Here is a 14,735-nt window from a genome sequence, read left to right as displayed (position 1 = left end):
TATCGGCTCACCGATGGCTTCCTGGGACGGGTTATTGGTTTTGCTTCCGCCTCCAGCCTCCAAGTCCGAGACAGGTGGGTGAAGGGGATGCCTGAGAGTGAGGTGAGAAACGAGGGGAAGTGACCCACGTGAGGGCTTCTGGGGCAGGGGGCGCCACCCCTACGCCTTACTCCCCGGCCTCTAGCCCCTGCTGTCCTCCACCCTCCAGCTGACGGTATGATTTCTGCAGAGGCAGAGGGGGCTGTTTTGTGCCTGCGTGTTTCTAGGCTCTTCTCGGGAGCTTAACCCGAGTAGGTGTGTACTATTTTGTCAATTTCCAAGCTACTGTGGGTGATAGTGAAATGCGAGCCCAGGTAGGGCCCCCCATCTGATTCCCTTTTTCTGTGCCTGCCTCAGCATGCCCTTGAGGTAGAGCTAACCCAGCTGCTGCTGGATCATTACTCTTCTTCAAGAAGATTTGTGGACTAGGTGCTCATTTCCAGTTTAGCATACAGATGATCGTTTAATTCGGTTGACAGTCCCTTCTCCGTTTCCGCCCAAGCTGTCAGTGTTTCTGTCACATTACAATCCAGGGCTTGCTACTGCTCAGTCCCGGCCCCCAGCCCGCAGTCCTCTGTAGCCTGCCACACCGCCAGCTATGGACTCTGGGGAGATAGGGAAAATCCATTCCTTGTTATGTCAGCCCCAAGTCCAAGACCTGGTTGGCTTCACCCTGTTGCTCACACTTTTGGAATGGCTGAAGCAAGGAAAAGGGCATGAGGTAAATAAAGGAGGAGGGTGTTTGGACTTCTTTTTGCTTGCTGTAGAAAAGAGATCCAGAAAGAGGTCTGAGACCAAGGTTTTGGGAACGTTGAGAATGAGTCGACAACAGCCTCTACTATCCCCTGATAGTTCTCTCTCGTCTGGTGGGGCAGAAAGAGTGGGTGGAAACATAGGGAGAAGGAGTGCAGACAGTCTCCAGCCACAGATAAGTTGGAAGCTAATCTGAGACCGCTAGAGCAGGAGGAGACAGAAATTCCCTTTAATTTCCTCTTTCTGTGCTGGGCTGGAGAGTTATTTTACCCCAAGCTGGGAATGAAATACTCTTTACCCAGATCTGACCTGCAAGACATTCCTGGGCTCTTAAAGAGGGGGAGAAGATGGTAAACAGTCAGTCAGGAGACAGGCTTTGTCCTGAATGCCTCTCCTCTGAGCCAGCTCGTGGATGGAATTTATGGGCTGGACAGTCCCCAGGAACCTGTCATATAGTCACCATTGAATGAACAGATGTTTCTTCTGGAGTGGGCAGTATACACAGTTGAACTGACTGGAGTTCCTGATGGGAGTCAGGACTCTGGGACTCTGTTGGTGTTTTCCTATTAGCTGGGCCATATTTCTTAGCGCACCACACAGGGATATGGAAGTATGCCTAATATACTCTCTGGGTTGTTTTTATTGGGGGCAGATGTCGCAGGTACAAGAAACTAGTGCTTTTTGCAGTACAGATCATAACCAGTAGTAGGTCTGAAATCAACTTAGTGAGTCAGAACCAGCCTTAAAAAATGATGGTATAGAATCAACACTCTCAGAATGTATTGTAATGAGTGAGGGTAGACCTTTTTGGCAAAACTTTTGTTTCAGTTCTATTTATGTGTACATATTAGATATATATGTGTGTGTTTATTGGATCATGGTGCAAAATGTACTTCTTAGGTTAAAAAAAAAATTTGCGAGTCACTGTAGTAAGTTGTACTGGCAAATAAAAGAACAAATAAATCTCAAACTCATTTTTATTAAAGATTCCCATTAGATTCCTTTGGTTATAAACAACAGAGAGTGAGACCGACTAGCTTAAGCAGGAGAGGAATTTATTAGAAGGAAATGGAGCAACCACAGAATTTAGGGGAAAGCTTAAAAAGTCCGAAGCAGAGGAGTATGGGGACTTGGGTAGGTGGAAGGAACTAATGGAGGGTTTCTGCTTCTGGGGGACTTGATTCCAGCCGTTTTAGGTCTTTCTGTGCAAGGCTGCAGGGAGAGGGTGTCTCCCTTGGCCAGGGAGGGGCAGAGTTCCTTGACTGGTAATCCACTAGATCACTAGATCAACCAAACCCTTTGCTGTTGAGTCAGTTGTGATTTAGGGCGACCCTATGTGAAGCAACCTCATAAAGGAAGTTTTTCAAAGCAAAGCCCACGTGCTGTTACCAGTGGATGTGAATGGAAGCTGTAGCAAAAGCAAGAGATGTTCGCTACACTAGATGTTGGCATGGGTGATTCTCTGATTTGCTTTTTTAAATCATTTTCATCAAAGGAATATCTGTGAATGATTTTAAACAGATCTAATAGTATCAAAGCCTTTTAAAAGAAAATAACAATCCCCCACCCCAATTCTTGCTCCATGGAAGTAATTAACCACTTTGAACTCTTTTAGCTGTTCATCTGCTGTTTACCTCGTGTTTCTAAATAATATACTTATAGCAATAGTTCTTGACTTATCGGTTTTAGACATCTATTGACTGCCTGTTGTAGGAATTATAAGATTCATTCCCTCCTCCTGGCTTATACGCTCCCTTCCTTTTTAGGAGCACGGCTCCGAGAATCCGACAGAGGTGGACTCATCAGGGCTTCCATGTTTGCTTTGTCTGAGACCACTTTGATAAATTAATCGCTTTAGTCTCAGTTTCCTCATCTGTAAAACAGGGATAATAATTACATCCTTCTCGTCAAGTTGTTGTACGGATTAAATAATGCAGATGAAATACCGAGCCCAGTGCCTGGCACATGGTAAGCGTTCAGACTGCCACCAGTTGCCATAGTATCAATTCTGACTGGATGCTAGCTGTTATTTTTCTTTGCTACTGGCTTAGACAAGTTTGCTTTAGCCCACCTCCCTCCCTGCCTTCTCCTCTCCCTCCAGCACCCTGGCCAAGGGATTTGGGAAGAGTCTGGCAGCTCTGGTCTGGTCAAGGTTCCTCTGTCTCGTTATGTTGACATTTATTTGTTCTTTCTTCCTTTCCCCTTTCCTTGATGATCCAGGTCCCTGATCCAGAGGATCCCAAGGGTGGGAGGGGTCCCAGGGTGAGGACCTGAGTAACCTTTGCTAGTCCCAACCCAGCGAGGACTCACCTGAGACCAGTGACGTTCAGGGTTCCTAGTTTGGCGTCCTCCTTCCACCAGCCCCCTCTGGGCCCGTTTCCTCCTCCTCCTTTTTCTGACCTCATGGCCCAAGCAGTGGGTGTCCCTTGCTGCTCCCTTGCAGTAATCTGTTAGTGTTACCCTTCCTTCCAATGTTTGCATTTTTTGTTCATCCTCTCTACTTTTTTATTTTGGCTGGTCTTGGCCAGAGAGGTTCTCTTGATGCCTGGGTGTATTTGGAATTATTTTATCAGCTGTAGTCTGAACTATCTGTCCCCTGGAATAAGTGTCATTCCTTCAGGACCTTAGAAACTGAATTAGTTTAAATGCCAAGTCTTTCCTGAGCCCCCACTTTTTAAAATTTTTATCTTTAACTAGAGCTGTGATTTATTGAGTGCTTACCATCGGCCTTGTATTTTTTAAAATAACAGCTTTATTGAGATATAATTCATATACCATACAAGTCTGTAGTTTTTAGTATATATTCACAGTTATATAACCATCAATGTAGTCAATTTTAGAACCTTTTCATCACCCCAGAAAGAAACCACACACCCATTAGCAGTCAATCCCCATTTTCCCCTGGTGTCACAGTCCTAGGCAACCCCCCGACAGTCCTAGGCAACCACCAATCTACTTTCCGTCTCTTATGAATTTACATGTTCTGTATATTTCGTATAAGTGGAGTTATACAATATGTGATCCTTTGGGACTGGCTTCTTTCCCTTAGCTTGTTTTTAGGGTTCATCCATTGTAATATGGGAGCCCTGGTGGCACAGTGGTTAAGAGCGATGACTGCTAACCAAAAGATCAGTGGTTTGAATCCACCAGCTGCTCCTTGGAAACCCTATGGGGCAGCTCTGCTCTGTCCTGTAGGGTCGCTATGAGTCTGAATCGACGTGACAGCAGCGGTATTGTAATATGAATCAATACTTTATTCCTTTTATGGCTGAATAATATTCCATTGTATGGATATATCACCAAGGGTATATTCCTCTTGCATAAATGTTGGTGGACATTTATCCAAGGGTTGTTTCTAGTCTTTGGCTATTGTGTATAATGCTGCTGTGAACATTCATGTACAAGTGTTTGTGTGGACCTGTGTTTTCATTTCTCAGGGAGAGAAATGCCTAGGAGTGGAATTGTTTGGATCAGAATATTTGCATTTTAAGAGGATTCATTTGGAGTCATTGATGCTTCCACAAAGGAATGAATGAATTATAAAATGGTGGAGGCCCTGTCTCTGACACCTGGGTGGGGAGAAACTCCTGGACAGAGGCACCTTTCAAGTTTGGTGACTGCTGTTCCTCCCACCCATGAGACCTCCCCCAAGCTCAGCCTGTAAATTCCTCCTGGCACCGTTCTATCTCCCCCATTTACTGCCAGGTTCTTACTTTTAAGAGCACTACAGCCGATGTCACCTAGCCTGCCAGCAGTTTGGGGAATCCTGGGCTCTGCTGGAGTGAGGGCGGGATCTCAGAGAGGGAGGTTACCCAATCACCAGGCATTTGGCGCCAACGTTTGCCCATATTTCTCCAGGGTGGAGGGGGGTGTGCACCTAGATGGTTTCAGTTCCAGACACGTGCTCAGAGCAGGTGGGGACCAGCTTCCCCGCCTGCCGATAATTACTGTACGTGCCTCTTTGGGTCACAGCGTGGAGTCTTGTGAAACACCTTTACTTCCCCGGGGGTGGGGAGGTTTGGTTGGGGGAACGAGTGCGTATCACGGAGGCATGTGGCAGGGGCGGGAAAAGGAGAAGAAAATACAGGGTAGAAAGGGGATGGATGGATGAATGAAGAAGAGATGAATGGTCTTTTAGGATCTGGGAACACAAAAGCAAAAATCACAAAGTAGTCAGACACTAGAGAGGTAGGGTCACCTGTGCCAGCCCTTTGAGGGGAGGGGACTTGGAGGAGCTGACTCTCACATTCCAGGCTGGCTAGGCACTGGGTGAGCTCCTGGAGAGAGACTGGTTCAGCAAAAGGGGTGCCTCTTTTTATAGAGTGAGGGTTCAGGGGCCCACTTCCCCCTACATCCACACTCCCTTGCTGCCAGGGCTCCGGGTAATGAAAAGAGTGCCCATTTAGGGTGCCACCCCTTCTCCCTTGTTCTCATTTCACCTCCCAGTACCTGCTCAGCCCTCACTTGTCCAGCCCTGGCCTCTGGGCAGGGAGCCAGACAAAAAGCAAACACCTGTTTTGTTGGCTAATCTGTGGGGAGGAACGGGAAGGATTCTTTGTGCTATACTCAACAAAAGGGCATTTCGGACTTGGAAAAGGCAAGACCGAGGCTCCCGAAAGCTGCGCGCTGAGTGGGTTAGGAGTTTCAGCTGGGAGACGGTTGGCCCTTAGCCACTCCATCTGGCCTGCTTTTTCCACTTTATGGGCCTTTCCTCATCCTGGCCTCTTGGGAGCCAGTGTTACAAGGGACTGACTGTTCTCATTTTCCAGAGTGGGGGGATTGAGAGACCATCTACGGGGGGTGGGGGGGGTGATGGGATTGAGGCACACAGTGACGGCGGAATGCCTTAAGGCGTGAAGATGAGTTCAGGAGGCTGGCTTCCAGCTCAGGGCGATGCCCACTTCCTTAACTTTCTGTTAGGAAGAACCCCACCCTTGACCCCCGCCCACCACCCAGTTCTCCTGGTGTCCATATGAGCTTGGGGAGTGGGAGTAGGGAAACGTAGCTCTTTCTGCTGTTCACCCGCGTCCTTCTCTGTTATCTCCCTGCTGCCTCCCCGTTTACCTGACTCCCTGTAGCTTCCTTTAGCGCCTCTCCCTAGCGTCTGGCTCTCTAACCCCTCAGCTATGTGTTTACCCCCTCCCTGCTTGGAGGAGTGAGTCACAGCTGGAGATTTGTTTGAACAGAGTGGAGAGGCTGCCTGTAATTTGGAGGTGGCTGGGCTTCTCCCCAAGGATGTTTATGAGGTTAGAGGCGGCCTACCTTGTGATTAGCTCCGCCCCTTTTTTCCTAGAGAAGAATGCCCGAGTTCCCATCTAGCCCTTCAGCCAGCCCCCAGTGGAGACCACCCTGACAGACATTTTTGGGGTGTGCCCAAAGCTCTCTGGGGCCCGTTCACAGCCCTGGGGTCACTCCAGATTCAGAAACCCACCAAACGCACCAAGCAGAGAGGGGCCCCCGGTTTTCCCTCATCGGCTGTGGGTTGGGGTTGTAGAGTGGGGTCTGTGACCTTGCAGACTGGATTCTCTGGTTCTGGAGGATGAGGTGCCAGAGGGGGCCCTAGATTGACTCGCCAGCCTCCGTTCAGACAGGTTGTGTGTTCAGACAGTTGGTGTCGTTCCCCCCTCGCAGTCCTTCCAGACCTGCTCGGAGGAGCAATGCTCCCTCACCTTTGTGAAGCGGTTCATGGTTTGCAAAGCACCTTCACATGATTCTATCCTCCCAGCAACCCTAACGTGGGCGGGGCAGGTAGTATCAGCCCCATCTAACAGACAGAAAGCTGAGGCTCAGAGAGAGAAGTGGCTTGCTCAAGGGTTCGTGGGTGTCGGTCAGGACTCAGACCCAGCCTCTGACTCCAGGCGCAGTGTGTTTTCTTTCTCTGTCTTTCTTTATACATTTTATCATTGGAGTGTTGCACAGATGTATTTTTGTTCCTAAGGTTTCAAACACTAGATGTATATGCAGTGAAAGCCTCCCTTCCCTCCCCTGCTCGGTGTGTTGAGTGTGTGTTTAGTGTGTGTGAACTCAGTGCTTTTTGTATGTGTTCCCATTCAAGGGAATCCACGTAGCTTGGTGGTTAGGAGCACAGAGTCACGTGACTTGGGTGTGACTCCTGACTGTGCCCCTTACTTCGCTGTGTAACCTTGGGTAAGCCCCTGAACCCAGTTTTCTCATCTGTAAGATCGGGGATGTTGATAATAACCAAAATCCAAACCTGTTGCCACTGAGTAGGTTCCAACTCATAGCGGCCCTATAGGACGGAGTAGAATCGCCCCATCGGCTGTGCTCAGTTCATAAAGGATTCTTTATCAGCAGTGTGGTATTCAGAGTCCGGGTGTCACCATAATGTATTCACTTACCTGTTTGAGAATATTTATGTTGTTTCCAGTTTTTGACTGTTGTAAACAGGGCTGCCGTTAACAGTCTCACACGTATGTCTTTGGGCCAATGTGCATGAGTTTTCATAAGACAGATTCCTAAAAGTGACATTACTGGGTGAAAGGTGTTTTATCTTTAAATTTTTATTAATATTGCCAAATTAACTTCCAAAAATACGTTTGTAAATTTATGCTGCCTCCAACACTGTATAAGCTTAGTCTTTTTCCCTGCATCTTCACTGATCCTGGATACTATCAGCCTGTTTGATATTTTCCATTCTGTTGGTCTAGAAACATCTCTCTGCAGGATCTACACAAAGAAAACTCAGTGGCTGTACTGTGATGCAAGAGAGAAGACTGGCGTATGTGGAAAGTTTCAAAGCGTAGCAATTAAATGAGTATCTGTTTACCCAACACCCAGCTTAAGAAATGGAACTTTACCAGTACTTTTGAAGCCCCTGGTGTTCCTCTCAGATCATATCCCTCTGCTTGCTCCACAGAAGTGATCACTGTTTTGAATTTTATGTTTCTTTCTCTACTTTTTGTTGTAACTTTACTACGTACGAATAGAAACTCGAAGAGTATATTGCTTAGTTTGGCAGAGTTTGAACATTTATATGCATGGTATCTGTATTCAGCAGCTTGCTTTTTCTTACTTAACATTATTTTTGAGATTGATTAATGTTGATGGATGGTGCTGTAATTCACTGATTTTCACAGCTGAGTACTAATATAATATGTCAGAGTTTATTCATCCATTTTCTTGTCAGTGGACCATCTGGGTTGTTTCTAGTGTTTTGCTATTGCAAACAATGCTGCTGTGAACATGCTTCTACATGTCTTATTTTTGTGCTTTTATGAAATATAAATTTAATTAAAGTCCTCCCCAAATGATAACTCATTATTGTTTTAATTTGTATTTCCCTAAACTGGTAAGGCTGAGCATCTTCTCATACATCCATTAGGCACTTACTTGTATTTCTTCTAGAGTTGCCTTTCTTAACCTTTGCTTACTTTTTTTCCCCTTGATTTTCTCCCTTTTCTTGTCTGTTTTTTTTTTAGTATCCTATACCCTTCTCAAAACAGAGGAGACTGAGTTTCTCCGAAGAAGAGAAATTCTGCAGCTTGCTTTTTCTTACCATGTCACCTGGAATTCATTTTGGAGTATCTCCTCTAGACCGAGCACTCTGCTGAGTAAACCATCTGTGTCTGCAAGGAACTCATGATTTCAGTGGGGGAGATGAACGAGAAGAATGGGGTAGCGTTATAGCATGGGCTTTACAGGGGGCAGTGGGTGCAAGGAGCAGGCTCTGACTGAGGAGTGCTGGAATAGGACCGTCGGAGGAGGGATGCTTTAGCTGAGCCTTGAAGACTAGGTGGGAATTCTCCAGGGAGGCAAAGAGGGAAGGGCATCCCAGAAGAGAACATGTCACCTGTGGGTAGGTGAGAGTATGTGTTGCATTGGAAGACTTGTCAACAGACATGGAAATTGGGATTCAGCTTTCCTACAGTCTGATCAGGAAGGGTTGGGATAGTTGGGGTTTAGGGTACTTGTGAGGTACTGGTGGGAGTCAAGACATTATGTTTTATAGACAGTGATGGATCTGATATGAGGGACTTTAACGCCATGATAAGGAGTCCCCCTCCCCCTTTTCAAGCATTTTATTGAAGAATAACGTACAAGTGCATCTATCATAAATGTACAGTCAAGTAATTTTCACAAACTGGACACATTCCTGTAACCAGCACCTAGATCAACAAACTGATCATAACCAGCACCACAGAAGCCCCCTCAGGTCCCCTTCTGGTCACTACCTACCCCCCACCCTCAGAGGGAACCCCTGTTCTGACTTTTAAAGCATATGTTAGTTTTGCTCGTTTTTGTACTTTTTATATAAGTGGGGTCCTATATCGTAATTTTGTGTCTGGATTCTTTTGCTGTGAGATTCATCCATGTTGCATGTGGAAGTAATTCATTCTTTTTCATTGTTGTACAGTGTTCCATTGTATGCATATATCACTACTTAACCATTCTGCTGTTGATGAACAATTGGGTACTTCCTAGTGTTTGGCTGTATGAAAAATGCTGTGATGAAAATGCTAGTGTATTTCTTTATGGGGAAGGTATGTACGGATTTCTTTGGGTAGATTACTACAAGTGGAATTGTTCGTCATAGGGCATGCAAATGCTCATCTTTGGTCCATGTGTCTTTTTTTTTATTGTGCTTTAGATGAAGGTTTATAGAGCACGTTAGTTTCTCATTAAACAATTGACACACGTATTTTGTGACATTGGTTGCCAACACAGCGACGTTTCAACATTCTCCCCTTCTCGACCTTGGGTTTCCCATTTCCATTTATCCAACTTCCCTGTCCCCTTCTGCCTCCTTTTGGTAGCTATTTCTAAACTGTTCTCCAAAGTGGTTGTGATAATGGACACTCCTACCATCGGGTGCATGAGAATTCCACTTCCTCCATATCTCGACACTTGTCTGTGTGGGTTTTGCTGGTCATTTGCATCTTAGGGATTCTGATGGCTGTGCTGTGGTTTCCAGTTCTTGAGGGCTAATGAGGTTGACCTGTTTTCATATGTTGATTGACCGTTTGGATGTCCTCCTGTGTAATGTGTCTGTTGAAGTCTTTTGCCCAGTTTTCTATTGCGGTGTTTGTCTTTTTTTCTTTTCTTTATTTTTTTAAATAAGTTTTTTTTTATTTTGAAATTACTTTAGATTTACAGAAACGTTGCAAAGATAGTACAAAGAGTTCTTGTATACCCCTTCCCTTGGTTTCTCCCAATGTTAACATCTGATATAACCGTGGTACATTTGTCATAACTAAGACATTAATGTTGGTATAATACTATTAGGAGCCCTGGTGGCGCAATGGTTAAAGCGCTTGGCTGCTAACTGAAAGGTTGGTGGTTCAAACTCACCCAGTGGCTCCCCGGGAGAAAGACATGGTGATCTGCTTCTGTAAAGATTACAGCCAAGAAAACTCTATGGGGCAGTTTTATTCTGTCATGTGGGGTTGCTGTGAGTTGGAATCAACTCGACGGTGTCCAGCAACAACATAATGCTGTTGAGTACATTATAAACTTTATGCAGATTTCACCAGTTTTGTCACTAAGGTCTTTTTTCCGATCCCAGATCCAGTCTAGGATACCACATTTTATCTTAGTCTTTTTGTTTTGTAGAATTCTTTATATATTCTAGATGTGCTTGGTCAGATACATGTATAGTTTAGTGAGTATCTTCTCCCCTACCACGCACTCCCTTTTTTTTTTTTTATTGTACTTCAGCTGAAGGCTTACAGAACAAATAGTTTCTCATGAAACAGTAGTACACATATTGTTTTATGACATTGGTTAACAACCCCACAACATGTCAACCCTCTCCCTCGACCTTTTTTTTTTGGTAAAAACATACATAGCCAAAGATACTCCATTTCAAAAATTTCTACATGCACAGTTCAGTGACATCGACTACGCTCTCCCAGTTGTGCTGCTATTCTCACTTTAGATGAAGGCTTACAGAACAAAATAGTTTCTCATTTAACAGTTACTACACGTGTTGCCCTATGACAATGGTTAACAACCTCACACTACATCAACACTATCCTTACTCAACCTTGGGTTCCCTATCACCAGCTTCCTTGTCCCCTTCTGCCTTCTGGCCCTTGTCCCTGGACTGCTGTACCTCATTAGTCCTATTTGGTTTTATGGGGCTGTCCACTCCCCAGCTGAACGGTTCACCTTGGAAATGACTTCACCACTGAGCTAAAAGGGTGCCTGGGGGCCATACTCTCGTGGTTTCTCCAGTCTCCTTTAGGCCAGTAAATCTGGTCTTTTTTTGTGTGAGTTAGAATTTTGTTCTACATCCTTCTCCAGCTCTGTCCAGAACCCTCTGTTGTGATCCCAGTCAGAGCAGTCAGTGGTGGTAGCCTGGCACCATCTAGCTATACTGGACTCAGTCTGGTGGAGGACTTGGTAGCTGTGGTCCATTAGTCCTTTGGACTAATCTTTTCCTTGTATCCTGTTCTCTTCATTCTCCCTTGCTCCCGAAGGGATGAGACCAGACCATGCACTCTCTTAATGGTGCCTTTTGGGAATGAAAGTTTTAACTTTTACTATAGTCCAATTTATTAATTTTTTCTTTTATGGAGAGTTTTCTTTGTACCATATTTAATTTTGCCAGTGCCGAGGTCGTAAAGATGTTCTGCCGTGTTTTTCTATAAAACCTTTATTATTTTGCTTTTTACGTTTAAATCTTCAATCCATTTGAAATTGATTTTTGTGTGTGGTGTGAGGTAGGAGTTAATATACTTTTTTTTCATACAAAGCATTTTCACTTTAACCTGTAAGCGTATGCGGTCATTAAAATATTTTGAAGAGGAGCATTATGTCAGATTTGGAAGAACTGGTGTTTTTGTATGTCTGTGTGTATTAATCAGTGTGTTCTCATTTATAGTATCCATTTCATCGACTGAAAAAACTAAGCCTGAGGGAGTGAGATCAATTCACATAACAAATAAAAGCCAGAACGAGTATTTGAGCTGAGGTCTAACTGTTCCAAATGCTATTTTTTTTTTCCTTTAAAGGAGAGAGAAAGTCAAGTTTGCTTTGAGGGCCTGGGGGACCAGGCAAGAAATATAGTGATCTAGGTACTATTGTGTATTATCTTATTCTGTCTATCAAAATAAAAGATGTATTCTAAAATTTTAAAAATAAAAAGAAGAGAAGAATAAAGAAATGGTCAATAACCTACATAAGGGTTAGGTTGAATAAACTCAATGGAGTGGTCATTAAAAGCCAATGTGAAGAATGTTTAATGTCATGAAAATTAAATGTTAAAGGAAATAAAGCAAGTATATAATTGTGAAAGTATTGTACGTTTAAAAAAATACACATAGAAAAAACTGTAAGGAAATCGCTAACATTTTAATAGTGGCTATTTCTGGGTGGTAGGATTATAAGTACTTATTTTCTTCATTATATTCTTCAGTATTTGTGCCTGAAAATTCTTCAGAGTATTAGTTACTTTTTTTTTCCTCCAAGATAGTTAAAGATTCACATGCAGTATAAGAAATAATAGAGACACCCTGTACCCTTTGGAAACCCTGGTGGCGTAGTGGTTAAGAGCTACAGCTGATAACCAAACAGGTCTGCAGTTCAAATCCACCAGGCACTCCTTAGAAACTCTATGGGGCAGTTCAACTCAGTTTTCCCCAGCGGTAACATGTTGCAAAACTATAGTACAGTATCATAACCAGAATATTGACATTGATTACAGTCAAGCTACAGAACATTTCCATCATTACAAGAATATCTCATGTAGCCTTTTTAGAGCCACACCCACTTCCTTCCTGCCCTCCTCCTCTTCTTAACTCTAGGCAATCCCTAATCTGTTCTCCATTTGTATAATTTTGTCATTTCAAGAATGTTATATAAATAGAATCATATACAGGTAGTCTCTGATTTACAATGGGGCTACATTCCGACGACTCCGTCGTAAGTCAGTTCTGACATAAGTCAAATGCCTCTTTTTTTTCGTTTTCATTATTATTATTGTCTGTTATTATCCGCGGAGCCCCTGGTGGCGCAGTGGTTAAGAGCCACGGCTGCTAACCAAAAAGGTCAGTAGTTCGAATCTACCAACTGCTCCTTGGAAACCCTATGGGGCAATTCTGCTCTGTAGTATAAGGTCGCTCTGTAATCAACTTGACAGGGTTATTATCAGTATCTTTATAAATTCGATCTTTATTTGCCTTTGGGGATTGGCATGAGAATGATAATATCAGAAAATTACCGTGCTGCAACATTGTATGTAATACATACTACTAACGATAAGATATACCAAAAAAAAAAAAAAAATGATGGTGGTAAGTGCAGTTCCTCCTAACTCGAATATGTCGAGGACTACCTGTAGTATGTAACCTTTTGGGATTGGCTTTTTTCACTCAGCGTAATTCTGTGGGGCTATCAACCCCCTAGGACAGAGTAGAACTGCCCCATAGGGTTTTGAAGGAGCGGCTGGTGGATTCAAACTGTCGACCTTTTGCTTAGCAGCTGAACTCTTTTTTTTTTTTTTTAATTTTTTCCCATACAAAAATTTTTTACGTACATTGTTATGAGGCTCTAATTGCTCTCCCTGCACTAAGACAGCCCACTCCTCCTTTAGCAGCTGAACTCTTAACCACTGCGCCACCAGGTCTCCAAATAAAGCTGCTCTAAATATTCATGTACAGGTTTTTGTGTGAATATGCCTTTATTGCTCTGGGATAATGCCCAGGAGTGCAGTTGCTAGGTCCTATGGTAGTTGCATGTTGAGTTTTTAAGAAACTGCCAAGCTCTTTTTCCAGAGTGGCTGTATCATTTAATATTCCCACCAGCAGGTTACTTGTGATCCAGTTTCTCCACATCCTCACCAGCATTTGGTGTTGTCCCTGTTTTATTTCAGCCACTCTGAGGGGTTTGTGGTGGTGTCTGACTGTGGTTTTAATTTGCACTTCTCCGACGGTCAGTGCCATTGAACATCTTCTCGTGCTTATTTGCCATCTGTATATCTTCAGTGAAACATCTCTTGTCTTTTGTCCATGTGGTAATTGGATTATTTGCTTTGTTTTACTGGTGAGTTTTAAGTGTTCTTTATATATTCTAGATACTAGTCCTTTGTTGGATATGTAGTTTGCAAATATTTTCTCCTACTCTGTAGCTTGTCTTTTCATCCTCCTAACAGGGACTTTCTCAGAGCAAAAGTTTAATTTTGGTGAAGTTCAGTTTGTCGATTTTTCCTTTTATCAATTTTGCTTTTGGTGCCAAGTGTAAGAACTCTTTGCCTAGCCCTAGTTTCTGTAGGTTTTCTCCTGTTTTTTTCCTAACAGTTGTATGGTTTCACATTTAAGTTTTTGATCTATTTTGAGGTAATTTTTATATAAAATGGGAGACTTAGGTTGAGAATTTTTTTTTTTTTTTTTTTTTGTCTATGTGTGCCCAATTTCTCCAGCACCATTTGTGGAAAAAAGCCATCCTTCCACCACTGAATTGCTTTGGTACTTTTACCGGAAAACAAAAACCAAAAAACAAACTCATTGCTGTCAAGTCAATCCCAACTCATAGTGACCCTATAGCAACCCCATAGCACAGAGTAGAACTGCCCCATAGAGTTTCTGAGGCTGTCAATCTTTACAGAAGCAGACTGCCACATCTTTCTCCTGCAAAGCAGCTGGTGGGTTTGAACCGCCCACCTTTTGGTTAGCAGCTGAGCACTTTTACCACTGCACCACCAGAGCTCCTTTGTCAGAAAACAGTTGGGCATATTTGTGTGGGTCTATTTCAGTGTTCTTTGTCCTCTCCATTCTGCTGATGAGCCCATCCATTGAGTTAATTACTTTCATAAATAATTAAAATGTTGTTGTGTGCCATTGAGTCAATTCCAACTCATAGAGACCCCGTGTGACAGAGTAGGACTGCCCCATAGGGTTTCCTAGGCTATAATGTTTATGGGAACAGATTGCCAGGTCTTTTCTCCCACAAAGCCGCTGGTGGATTTGAACTGCTGACCTTTCAGT

At 43.7% G+C, this 14,735-nt stretch overlaps 1 protein-coding gene across 1 annotated transcript in view; it reads left to right on the top strand.

Annotated features, from left to right (window-relative positions):
* Nucleotides 1–14,735, top strand: part of TUFT1 (tuftelin 1) — a 41,637-nt gene that overhangs the window by 734 nt on the left and 26,168 nt on the right. The gene's annotated exons all lie outside the window — the stretch shown is intronic.

Source organism: Trichechus manatus, unplaced genomic scaffold, assembly GCF_000243295.1.
Source record: "Trichechus manatus latirostris isolate Lorelei unplaced genomic scaffold, TriManLat1.0 scaffold00250, whole genome shotgun sequence".
Lineage (NCBI taxonomy): Eukaryota > Metazoa > Chordata > Mammalia > Sirenia > Trichechidae > Trichechus > Trichechus manatus.
This window is presented reverse-complemented; position numbering and strand designations above follow the sequence as displayed.